A 14,455-nucleotide genomic window follows, 5' to 3' on the forward strand; every position below is an offset into this window, starting at 1 on the left:
AGTCACATGCCTACATTATCGAGCTTAGGTGAAAGACAGCTTAAGAATTGAAAACGAGAACTTATCTCAACTTACGGTGCGAGTGAATGCACAGCTCCTCGGTAGCTCAAGTGGTAGATCAACTGTCTAGTAAACAGAAGGTTGTGTGTTTGATCCGCACCCGGGGAGGATTTTTTCTCGTTCTGAATTATTTCCTCCAAAGGAAAATTTCTTAAAAAAGAAATTATGTGGATTTGTATTGTCAAGTTATTTCTATATCTTATATATTGAGAAAGAGCATGTATGGATGGTAATAGAGAGTGCTTGTATGAAGAGTACCGCCATCTATACATATGCGCCTATTGATGCAATGATTAAAAGTGTATCGACGTTCGCTTGTATACCTATTGGACGTATTGAATTCTAATTTCTAAAGATTTCTAGGATTAATAATTGATAACTAACACAGAAAAAAAAATATCTAATTAATTATTTAGATGAGAAGCATTAGAAGATTTTTTTAAGACACTGCATTAAAATTGATTCAAAAAGTGATAAACTAATCTACTAACATTGTTGTTTGTGCTTAAAATGTTATTAGACAACATTTTATTTCAATAAATGAGATATAGCACTTTCTTTTGGTATAGATTTCCTGTCATTATACTGAGAAGTATTATAAATTTGTGCATCATGTAAAAACGACTGGTTATGACACATCGCTAAATTCGGTCAAAAAGTATAATTTTTTTAGTGAAAGTGTATAACATTAAAGTTTTAAATTATATTTAAACCATACCTACTTGAAGTAAAAGCCTTTAACTGCTGTTTTTATTCGCAATGCATCTCTTTTTATGAAGCTTATTAAGGAGTTTTACTTTCTGAAGCCAGACATTAAGATGAGCAATTCTAACAAAGGTTTACAAGTTTTTTCATTACCAATTCTCGAGTTCAAAATATATTTAAACTACAAAAAGTAATAGTCTTTGCAAAATGAGCTATTGCAGAAGACTAAAAGTGTTTATTTAAAATTAGCATTTCACGTTAACATTTGTTAACTAGAAATGCAAAACTGGCTAACATAAAACGATAGATTCATGTATAAAATATACAAAGTAATTTATATATATATATAACACGTAAAAAAGCCCAGTTTTGACATTATAAAAATTAGGCTGATGTTAAATATTTCTAGGATCGATCATAATTGGTACCTATCACACATTGAAGTGATAATAATTATAACAAATCAATTATTTAGATTAAAAGCATTATAGTATATATTTGAGTCACGGCATTAAAATTAATCCTAAAAGTGTTAAACTAATATCCTAACTTTGTTATTAAATGTTTGATTGTTATTGGATCACATATCACGAATAATTGAGGAATAATTCATAACTGATAAAGTAATTTGTTAGTTGTGTAACATAAAAAAAGTTTAATCATTTATTTTTAAACTAAAGTTTTTTGCAATGATTATAAGGTATGGTTAGCATGTTGAAATTAAAATCATTAACACAACATTAAAAATTTAATAAATGTAGTGTACCATCTTTAAGTATAGATTTTATGTAACATTACAAAGAAGTATTATAAATCCATACGTAATGAATAATTAACTGGTTATGACGCATCGCTAAATTCGGTTGAAAAGCATAATTTTCTTTAGTGAAAGTGTATAATTAAAAAACTTTTAATTTATTTTAAAACCATACCTACTTCAAGTGAGAGCTTATGACTGCAGTTTCAATTCGCAATACATCTTTTTTTACAAAGCTTATTAAGAATTCCACTTTCGTAAGCCAAACATTGAGATGATTGGTTCTGAAAAAGGTTTACACGTTTGGCATTACCAATGTTCGATATATATCTCGTACACTCAGATGACGCTAGCCGAAAATCGAATACTCAATGCATCCACACGTAGGAAGCCATGACTCCGCGGGCTTTTTTCCATTTTTCGAACACTTCGCCTTTAGGTCGTCGTAAACTTTCCCTAGGACTCATACAAGCATTGGATGATAGCGTCTCGCAGAAATCATCCGTGCTAGAACTACAATATCCGAAGTACGCTCGCTTCAAGGTCGAAATTGCAGTCACACGGTCGTGAAATATCACAAATTCCACGCCAGGGATACTCTTAACTCGCGAAATTTGATACTTGCCCCTAAAGTCCTCGTGTCTTCCTATAACAAGATTAACAAGCATCCATTCGTAACATTAGGACATTGTATTAACAATTTTAAGATCAATTTTAATGCCATGACTTAAAAATATCCTATAGAGCCTTTAATCTACATGATTGATTTGTTATTATATCTTTTACTTCAATATGTAACAGTTATCAATTATGGTTGGTCCCAAAAATATATTTAAATCAGTTTAGTTTTGTAGAAGGTCAAAACTGGACTTTTTTACATAATACATAAATCTATCGTATAACGTTAGCCAGTTTTGCAATTAAAACTAAATAATGTGTATCTGCAATGCTTTTTAAAAAAACCTTTTAAATTCACTGCAATAGTTTCATTTTGAAAAGACTATTACTTTTTTATTTTTTAAATATATTTTTAACTCGAGATTTGAGTATGCAAGACTTGTAAACATTTGTTAGAATCGCTCATCTCAATGTCTGTCTTAAGAAAGTGGTACTCCACAAAAAGCTTTATAAAAAATATGTATTGCGAATAAAAACTACAGTTAAAGGCTTTTACTTGAAGTAGGTATGGTTTAAAAATAAATAAAAATTTTTAAATTATACAATTTTACTAAAAAAAAAATACTTTTTGACTGAATTTAGCGATCCGTCATAACCATTCATTTTTTCATTATGTTTGGATTTATAATACTTCTCTATATGGTTACAGAAAATCGATATTGAAAGATAATGCTACATCTCACTCATTTAAATGATATGTGGTTCAATAACAATCAAGCACAAACAATAATGATAGTAGATTAGTTTATCACGTTTAGGATCAATTTCAGTGCCATGACTTAAAAATATCCTAGATTGGTTTTAAACGAAATAGTTTATATGTTATTATTCTTATTACCTTAGACAGTGTTAGTTGTCGATTATGATGAGTCTTAGAAATATTAAGAAATCAGCTTAATTTTGCAGAAGATCATAACTAGACTTTCTTACATAGTGCATAAATATATCGTATCACGTTAGCCAGTTTGGCATTTGGAATTAACGTGTACCTATAATGCTTTTTTTAAAAAAACCTTTCTTATTCACTACAATAATTTTATGTTGCAAAGACTTTTTTTTTGTTTTATTTTCAATTATTTTTTTAAATTGAAAATTGGTTATGCAAAAAATTGAAACCTTCGTTGAATCGCAAATCTTAATGTCTTGCCTAAGAAAGTGGAACTCTACATTTAGCTTTATAAAAAGAGACTAGTTGCAAATTAAACAGTAGTCAAAGAACCTTACTTAAAGTAGGTAGGGCTTTAAGACAAATTAAAAGTTTTTAATCATACAGTATCATTATTAAAAATTATACTTTTTTACCAGATTTAGCGATGCGTTTACATAACCAGTCGTTTTCACATCATGTATGAATTTACATTATTTTTTTGTATGGTTACAAAAAGTCTACACAAATAGATGTTACGTCTTATTAATCAAACTTTTAATGTTCTGTTGTTGATTTGTTGATTTGAATTTTCATATGCTAACCGTACCTCGTTGAAATTGTAAAAAAACTTAATTCTAAATATAGAGGATTAAACTTATTTTATTTTTAAATAGTAGCCAATCTGTTGATCCGTCGTTAATTATTTAATATTCATTTATGATATCTGGTCTAATTATATTCAAGCACATAATAATAAAGTTTGGACATTAGTTTAACACTTTTAGAATCAATTTTCACCCCTTGACTTAAAAATATCTAATAATACTTCTAATCTATTTAATTAATTAGGTATTATTTTTATCATTTTTTTCTGTGTTAGTTATTAATCATTCTAAATCCTAGGAATCTTTAAAAATAAGCTAAATTTAGCAGTTCGTCAAAACTGGTTTTTCTCACATTATACGTGAATATATCGAATCACGTTAGCCAGTATTGCATTTTTGAATAATTAATGTATACTCACAATGCTTTTTAGGAAGAAAACTTTTTAAATTTACTGCAATAGTTTCATTAAGCATACACTATTACCTTTTTTTTTTAAATATTGTTAAATTAAGGATTTATAATACAAAAATTGTAAGCGTCTGTTTAAATCGATTTATTTAATGTCTGGCTTATAAACTTCTCATTAAGCTTTATAAAAAGAGATGAGGTACAAACTAAAACTGCAGTAAAGGATTCTACTTACAGTAGGTTGAGTTTTAGAATGTATCAAAAGTTTTTAATTATACACTATCAATCAAAAAAATTATACTTTTTGACCGGATTTAACAAAGTGTCATAACTGGTCGTCTTTACATTATGTATGAATTTAAAATGTTTCTTTATATGGTTACAGAAAGACTACGCTAAGAGATTCTACATCTCATTGATAAACTTCTATTAATGTGTTATTGATTTTCGTTCTGACATGCTAACTGTACCTCATATTAAAAGCAAGAATCTTAACTTTTGAAAAAAATGATCAAACTTGTTCTGTTTCAAATAAGTAACTAACTGCTTCTTCGGTCGTAAATTCTTACTCATTTATTTATGACATGTATTCTAATAACATTTAAGCACAAAAAACCAAAGTTAGAACATTGGTTTAACACTTTTAGGATTAATTTTAATGCCGTGACTCAAAAATTTCCTTTAACGCATCTAATCCAAATAAATATGTTATGATTATTTTATTCACTTTGATGTATGTTGGTTATCAATTATGATCAGTTCTAGAAATATTTTAAAATCAGCTTAAATTTGCAGTAGGTCAAGACTGGACTTTTGCATATTATACATTAATTCATCGTATCATGTTAGCCAGTTATGCATTTTGAGTAATGAATTTGTACCTGGAATGCTTTTTCTAAAAAAACATTTTTAGTTCACTGCAATAATTTTATTTTAAAAAGACTATTACTGTTTTTTTTTTTAAATATATCTTTAACCCAAAAACTGGTAATGCAATACTTGTAATCCTTTGATAAAATCGCTCGTCTCAATGTCTGGCTTTAATAGATGAAGCTCCTTATAAGGCTTTATAAAATAAGATGTGTTTTAAATTAAAACTGCAGTTGAAGGCATCTACTCGGGGTATGTAGGGTCCTTAAATGAATCACAAATTTTTAATCATACACTATCACTAAAGAAATACATACCTTTTGACCAGATTTAGCGATATGTCATTACAAGTCGTTTTTACATTTTGTATAAATTTATAACATTTCGTTGTATGTTTACAAAAAATTTATACTAAAAGATGCTTCGTCTCATTTATTATTCTTTAATGTAAGGTTATTTTTTTGAATTTTGACATGCTAACCATACCTCGTTTTGATTTCAAAGATCCCTATTTATTGAAAAAAACGAGTCATTTTGTTTTATTTTTAATAAGTAACTAACCATTTCATTGGTCGTAAATTATCACTTATTTATTCATGATATGCGGTCTACTTATATTCAAGCACATTAAAACAAAGTTAGGACATTACTTAAACACTTTCAAGATCGATTTTAATGCCAAGACTTAAAAATATCCCATAATGCTTCTAATTAAAATACTTATTTTGTCTTATTTTTGTCACTTTTATCAGTGTTAGTATCTAATTATCATCGATTTCAGTAATTTCTACAAATCAGCTTAATTTTGCAGTAGGTCAGAACTAAACTTTTTTACATCATACTTATACTATCATATCACGTTAGCCAGTTTTGCATTTTTAGTGAATTGATGAGTACCAGCAATGCTTGCAAAAAAAATAGAATATTTGAAAATATGCTGAACATCATTCTCTATTAAAACCATACTTATTTAGATTATACATAAATCTATAATAGCACGATAGCAAGTTTTGCCTTTTGTGTATTAATAATGTGTAAATAAAGTGAACCTTACATACATTTTTGAGTGATTTTATCGATAAAAAAAATTATACTCTTTAAACGGATTTAGCAATGTGTCATAACCAGTCGTTTTTACATTATGTATAAGTTTGAGATATTCCTTTGTAAAGTTACAGAAAATCTATACTAAAAAATGCTTCATCTAATTGATCTAACTTTTAATTTCGACATGCTTACCTTACCTCGTTTTAATTGCAAAAATTTTTATTTAAAAAAAAATGATTGAATTTGTTTTATTTCAAATTAGTAACCAGCTACTTTATCGGTCGTATATTATTACTCATTTGAAATAATCTTATAATGTCTTTATTCGTAATAATGATGTGTTATTATTTTTATTAATTTAATCTGTGTTAATTTTTAATTATATCGGTTCTAGCGATAGTAAGAAATCAGCTTAATTTTGCTGTTGATTAAAACTGAACTTTTTCTTTTGATACATAAATCGATCGTATTACGTAAGCCAATTTTGCATTTTTGATTAACTCATGTATACCTGCAATGTTATTTTTAAAATAACATTTCTGATTAACCGCAATAATTTTATTTTGCAAGGACTATCACTTCTATTTTTTTTTAAAATATTTACAACTTGAGAATTGATAATGCAAAACTTGAAAAGAATTAAATATTCTTATATAAGATGCTACATCTTATTTCTTCAACTTTTAATGTTGTTTTATTATTTTGACCTTTGACATGCTAATCGTACCTCGTATTAATTGCAAAAATGTTTTTTTTTAAAAAACAACGATTTCATTTGTTTTATTTTAAATAAGTAACCAACTACTTTCTCGGTCGTATATTATTACACGTTTTAAAATATCCTATAATACTTTTAATCGTAATAGTTAATTTGTTAACTGCAATAATTTTATTTTGCTAAGACTATCACTTTTTCAGATCGAACCATATATAGTGCGTGCTTGGGGGGCTGGAATTTCAATAACGACAGATTTTAATGAAACGAAACTCGCTTATTTGCTTGATTCTCCTTCCTTTTCCTCCCGCTCCTGCCGTACTTCTGGCTTGGTATTTTCCGCACAACATAAAACCACCTCACCACACCTTTTGTTTCATTCATTTTCTTGGCTTTGGTTTCTTTTCGACCTAAAAAAAAAAAAAAATAAAAAAAATAAAAACAGGTTCCACAGAGAATTGAACTTGGTCCTCCGAGTTCCCTAAACTAGCCTCCTGCCACTATGCTACTAGCGCCCATGCGTAAGGTATTCCATATGTTACACATATGGTACGGTGGGTAATTTTCATTGTGAATCCGTATTCATTACCTTTTTATTAATTTGCTTGGATTACAAATAACGTTAGCAAAAAATTAATTTACAAAATAATTTGAATTTTTTATTTTCATGTTTTTTTCAAACATTGATTTATTTTGGCAGAAGTAATTCTGTAAATAAATGAATATTTGATTATTATTTATTATCAATATTACAATGAATTGTTAATTGTTAATACAATGTTTTTATGTTTAAAAAAATTTTTTAGTAATGTTATAAACATTTTTCTTGAACTCTTTGAATACGAAAATTATGTAGTTGGCGTTTTTTTCTTCCATAAACATTATAGATATAAGTTTAATGTTAATGTCCTTATTAACATTAACAAATACTTAATTTAATGAATAAATTTAATCAGTAAATTATTTGATAAATGAATAAATTATTAAAATAAACATATATCAAGAGTTGCAAAACGTATCTATAATTTTCAAGGGCGCTTATTTCAAATTTATTAAACAAATTATGTTAAAATGTCAAATAATTATATAAATATAATAATTTATAAGGTTATTATTAAATAAATTATGTAAGATCAATGAGTATGTATATATCGAGTTACATATCATTTTAATGGTTTTAAAGGGTGCTTATTCCGAATTTGATAAACAAAATATGTCAAAATGTTGAATAATTATATAACGAATCGAATAAATTAATTGATAAATTTTGTAGGATCATTTTATATGCATACATCGAGTTACATATCGTTTAAATGATTTTGGAGGGTGCTTATTTCAAATTTGATAAACAAATGATGTTATAATGTTAAATAACTATACTAATAATTAATTTATTCATAAATAAATTGTGTGGGATCATTTTTTATGTATACATCGAGTTACATCTTGTTTTAATGGTTTTGACGGCCGCTTATTTTGAATTTGATCAACAAAGTATGTCAAAATGCATACATTAAGAAGTATCAATATATATGTATCTAGTTACATATGATTTTAATAGTTTTTGAGGGTGCTTATTTTGAATTTGATAAGCCAATAATAGCATAATGTTATTTGATAATTCTATAATTATAATTATATAAAAAATATAATTCGAAAAAATTTATGTACAGAAATGAAATACATAAGAAAAAAACGAAAAAAAAGATTAAATAAAAAAATAAAATAAAGAACATTCAAAGAAAAAAAGATTAAAAAAAAATGAAATAAAAGAAATTAAAAAACAAACCAGGGGGTGTAAAAGGGTCATGGGACCCACGGTTAGAACAAAGTTGTTTAAACATAAGACGAGTGCCGAAAAACATCATAAAATAAAAAAACACAATTTGTCAGGTAACAAGAGCCTCATACGAAGAATGAAGCTCTATAAGAATTAGTACTGCATTCATGTAGTTCAGTAAAACAAAAACTTGAAAAGCAAATAAAAAAAAAAATTAGCTCAGTACTCACGATGGCTTAACTTCGTGAGTACGTCGTGCATGAATACCGTACTCACGAAGTTCAACCATCGTAATTTACTAAACTAATTTTTTTTTATTCGTTTCTTAAGTTTTTGTTTTACTGAACTACATAAATGCAGTACTTATTCTTATAGAGCTTCATTCTTCGTATGGGTCTCTTGTTACCTGAGAAGTGTGCTTTTTTATTTTATGATGTTTTTCGGCACTCGTCTCATGTTTAAGAAACTTCGTTCTTACCGTGGGTCCCATGACCCTTTTACACCCCCTGGTTTGTTTTTTAATTTCCTTTATTTCATTTTTTAAACCTTTTTTTTGATTTTCTTTTTTTTTTCAATATTTACATTTTGAGAATTAATAATGCAAAACTTAAAAAAAATTAATTATTTGTAAGAATCGCTTATCTTAGTTTCTGGCTTGAGGAAGTAGAACTCCCCTTTGAGCTTCATAAAATGAGATGTGTTGCAAATTAGAACTGCAGGTAAAGGCTTCTACTCCAAGTAGGTAGGATTTTGCAATGAATTAAAAGTTTTTAATTATACAGTATTACTAAAAAAATTAAAGTTCTTGACTAGATATCGTAATGCGTCATCACCAGTCATTTTTATATTTTTTTGTATGATTACAGATTCTATACTAAAAATGCTACATCTCATTGATTAAACTTTTAAAGTTGAGTTATTTATTTTATTTTTAACATGCTAACCATACCTTTTTTTTTTGTAAAAATATTTATTCTAATAAAAAAGATATAATTTGTTTTATTTTAAATAAGTAACCAACTACTCTATCGATCGTATCCTATTATACTTTTAAAAATATCCTATAATGCTTTTAGTCAAATCAATTAATTTGTTATTATTTTTATCACTTTAATCCATAATAATTATTAATTATAATCGGTCATAGAAATATTTACAAAATCAGCTAAATTTTGCAGTGTGTCAAACTGGACTTTCTTACATTATACATGAATCTATCGAATCACGATAGCCAGTTTTGCATTTTTGATTAATTAATGCATACCTGCAATGATACTTTCGAAAAAACATTTTTTAATCACTGTAATAACTTTCTTTTGAAAAGGCTATAACTTTTTTGTTTTTTTTAACGTATTTTTAACTCGAGAATTGGTAATGCAAAACTTCTAAACTTTATTTCAAATTGCTTGGCACAATGTCTAGCTTAAATAAGTGAAACTCCTTATTAAGCTTCATAAAAAAGATGTGTTGCGAATTAAAACTGCAGTTCAAAAAATGTATTCAATGTAAGTAGAATTTTAAAATAAATTTAAAGTTTTTAACTTCACATTTTTACTAAAAAATATTATACTTTTTGACCATATTTTCCGATGTGTCATAATAATGTGCCATATGCCATAACCCGTCGCTGTTACATCATGTATGCATTTATAATACTTTTATGTATGGTCACAGTAAATTTATACTCATAATTGCTACATCTTATTTATTAAATTTTTAATGTTAAGTTATTTATTGCAATTTTGACATGCTAACCATACCTCGTTTCAATGGGAAAAATCCCCATTTATAAAAAAAACGATATTTTATTTTTTTTTTGAATAAGAAATCTACTACTCAATCGATTTTACAAAATACGAGCATAACTAACTTCTTAACGAATTTAATGTGATAATTAATTGAAAACCTCTTCTTCCTTAGATAATAAAAGATCTTTTTTTTTTCAAAGTAAAAAAAAAAAAAAAATGAAGGTTTTTGCTTATCTAACACGCTTACCATGCTGAACCTTACCGCCTACTTTATTTTTTAATGCTAAGGACGATAGAGAGATTAAGAATAATTACGTTGTCATCTTAGATAATAATGCTATCAACGTAAATGCTTTGCGATGAATAAACAAGCTCGATGCACGGTATTTTGAATTTTTTTTTTATTCATGCGTCATGTGGTACTACAGTGACCAAGATGTTCAAGACCTATCAAAACACTGATTGAAAAACAAGCATAATCATTTGCGCTGAGCCATCGCGCTTAACGCTTGAGATTCTCTTGCGTTTCTAACTTTACTTTTAATTTTTTGGACGATAGAGCTTTGTATAGATTAAATGCTGATCCTTTTTTAGTAAAATGTTACACGTTAAAGAGGTGTGCCGCATAAAAGCACTTGACGCGTTTAATCTTGTTTTTATTTATTAATTTTTATTCATTGAAGTTAATAAAACTATAACGTTTGAGGAAATAAATAAATTAGATCAAGTAAATGCATGAGATGCGCTATTCTTTTCCAAAAATTCTATTTTTATCTTAAAGTAGTATCAAAATTTAGTATATGTTGCTTGAGAGATTAAAAAGAAAGGTAAACAAAAATGAAAATTGGGGCTTCTGCCTGTCTACACGCTTACCATGCTGAACCTTACCGCCTACTTTAACTTTTAATGCTGAGGACGTTGGAGAAATTTAAAATAATTACGTTGTCATCGTAGATAATAATGCGATCAACGTAAGAGCTTTGCGATGAATAAACAAGCTCGATGCACGGTATTTTAAATTTTTTTTCATTCATTCGTCATGTGGTACTACAGTGACCAAGATGTTCAAGACCTATCGAAACGCTGATTGAAAAACAAGCATAATCATCCGCGCTGAGCCATCGCGCTTAACGCCTGAGATTTTCTTGTGTTTCTAAAATTACTTTTAATTTTTTCGTTGATAGAGCTTTGTATGGATTAAGTGCTATCCTTTTTTAGTAAAATAATACACGTTAAAGAAGTGTGCCGCATAAACGCACTTGACGCGATTAATCTTGTTTTTGTTTATTAATTTTTATTCATTGAAGTTAATAAAACTATAACGTTTGAGGAAATAAATAAATTAGACTAAGTAAATGCATGAGATGTGCTTCTCTTTTCTGAAAATTTTATTTTTATCTCAAAGTAGTATACAAATTTAGTAGATGTTGCTTCATAGATAAAAAAAAAAAAGGTAAACAAAAATAAAAATTGGGGCTTCTGCCTATCTAAGACGCTTACCATGCCAAACCTTACCGCCTACTTTAACTTTTAATGCTGAAGACGTTGTAGGAATTTATAATAATTACGTTGTCATCTAAGATAATAATGCGATCAACGTAAGAGCTTTGCGATGAATAAACATGCTCGATGCACGGTATTTTGAATTTTTTTTTCATTTATTTGTCATGTGGTACTACAGTGACCAAGAGGTTCAAGACCTATCGAAACGCTGATTGAAAAACAAGCACAATCATCCGCGCTGAGCCATCGCGCTCAACGCGTGAGATTTTCTTGCGTTTGTAAATTTACTTTCAATTTTTTAGACGACAGAGTTTTGTATGGATTAAATGCTGATCATTTTTCAGTAAAATCTTACACCTTAGAGAGGTTTGCCGCATGAACGCACTTGACGCGTTTAATCGTAATTTTATTTATTATTTTTATATTTCTTATTTCCGTAAATCAGACTAAAAAGTTTGATGAAATAAAAAAATTTGACCAAGTAAATGCGTGAAATGAGCTTCTTTTGCAGTATTTAAAAAATTAAAATTTCATTTCCAAGTAGTTTAACATTAAAAGATCAAGAGTTTTACTGAGTATTCGAGCTTAACGCATGAGATCTTCTTACATTCTGGTTTATTTTATCAGGCGATGCAGGTTCAAAAAAATTTGAATTGAATTGTTTTTCTGTGAAATTTACTGAGAAAAAAATATGCACTGTATCAGCGTAGTGGACGTTTGTAATTATTACTTAAAAATCAGATCTCCGGTTAAAATACTTTGGCCTTGCTATTTGAATTTTGCGCTGGTACGGTAACTGATCAAATCTCTGCAGTCGGTAACCTTGTCTCCTGGCATACCTATCACCACCGTCCCCGTTAAAGAGTTTATGCGTAGTCACCCCTCCACAATGCTTAGGCCCCGCCTCCTGAGGCTAGGTGCTCTGTGATTGGAGGAATGGATCGATTAATAAATCAACAATATCTCGTTAATTATCCATCGAATCCAAATTTTGTAAAGAGCTTTTTAAGAGCTTTTGATGAGCTTTATCTCGTGATATAGTTTTCCGGGCTCAAAATCAGAACGCCCTGTGTAGTCTTATATTATTCAAGCTCGAAATAACGAACTTATAAAATTGGTTCAACAATTTTAGGATAAATTGTAATTCTGTGACTCAGAAATATACAAAAATGCTTTTAATTTAACTAATTTATTTGTTATCATTTTTTTTTCATTAACCTGTCGTCAAATTAATAGATTTGCTAATAACTAAAATCATTTTAGATAACTATAATAAGTTGTAATCAAAAATTGATGAAAAATTTTCATTGATGGCAGTGACTTGTATACATTTGCTATATACTAAAAATTGTGATCTTCAGTGTTAGTTATAACTCTAAAACTTGTTAAGTATACTAATAAAAAAAGAGCAATGTTCTTCATTTTCTTTTTAAATGTACGTTATCATGCTTGCAGATGAGTTTTTCGGTTGAATCTTTTCTTAATTCTTAGTACTAAAGCGTAAACCATAATAATTCTATATTAAATCTCATGTACCTACAATAAAAACCGACCATGTGCATAAGAATTTTGCTAAAGTAAGTCTTTTACTCATTAGTGTTAGTTATCAATTGTTATCGGTCCTAGAAATATTTGAAAATGAGCTTATTTTGTCAGTAAGTCAAAGCTGGACTTTCTTACATTATGCATAAAACCATTATTCTACGTTTGCCAGTTGTGAATTTCTAATTAGTTAATACGTAACTACATCGCTTTTCGAAAAAAATTTTGCTCATTAAGTTTAATGAATTCATTCTGCCAAGACTATTGCTTTTTTTTAATTTAATTATTTTTAACTTGAGATTTGGTCAAGCAAAACTTGTAAGCCTTTGTGAGAATCGCTCATTTTAATGTCTGGATTTAGGAAGTGGATATTCTTATAAAGCTTCATAAAAAAAATGTTGTGCAAATTCAAACCGCAGTTTAAGGCCTTTACTTAAACACGGTAAGTTTATAGAATAAATCAAAAGTTTTTTATTATACACAAATACTAAAAAATTTTATACTTTTATACAACATTTATTAATGCGTTATAACCCGTTGCTTTTATATTATGTATAAATTTATAAAACTTTTCTGGACGGTTACAGTAAATTTATGCTAAAGGATGCTACATCTTATTCATTAAACTGTCAAAGTTGTGTTATTTATTTTTATTTCAACATGCTACCCGTACCTTGTATTAATTGCAAGAATCCTTATTTATAAAAAAAAGGATTTACTTTGTTTTATTTTAAATATATAACTAACTACTTGATCGGTCGTTTATCATTACTTATTTATTCATGATAAATAGTCTCATAACATTTAAGCACAAAATACTTTTACGATAAATTGTCATGCCATGACTTAAACATATCTTATAATGCTTTTAATGTAATTTATTAATATGTTTTTATTCTTTCTACTATAAACTGTCGTCGAATAAATGTAGTTACTAATTACTCAAATCATAATCATTTACAATAATACGTTGTCATCAGAAATTACTAAACAGTTTTCAGTGATGGTAGTAACTTATATACAGCTGTAATATACTAAAAATTGTGATCTTCAGTGTTAGTTATACTTCTGAAACTTGTTAAGTACACTAATAAGGAAAGAGCAAGGTTCTCAATTTTCTCTTTAAAATGTACGTTATCATGCTTGCAGATGAGTTTTTCGATTAAAT

Source organism: Copidosoma floridanum, unplaced genomic scaffold (genome assembly GCF_036245765.1).
Source record: "Copidosoma floridanum isolate Cflo_tuat_1 unplaced genomic scaffold, Cflo_Japanese_pri ptg000049l, whole genome shotgun sequence".
Lineage (NCBI taxonomy): Eukaryota > Metazoa > Arthropoda > Insecta > Hymenoptera > Encyrtidae > Copidosoma > Copidosoma floridanum.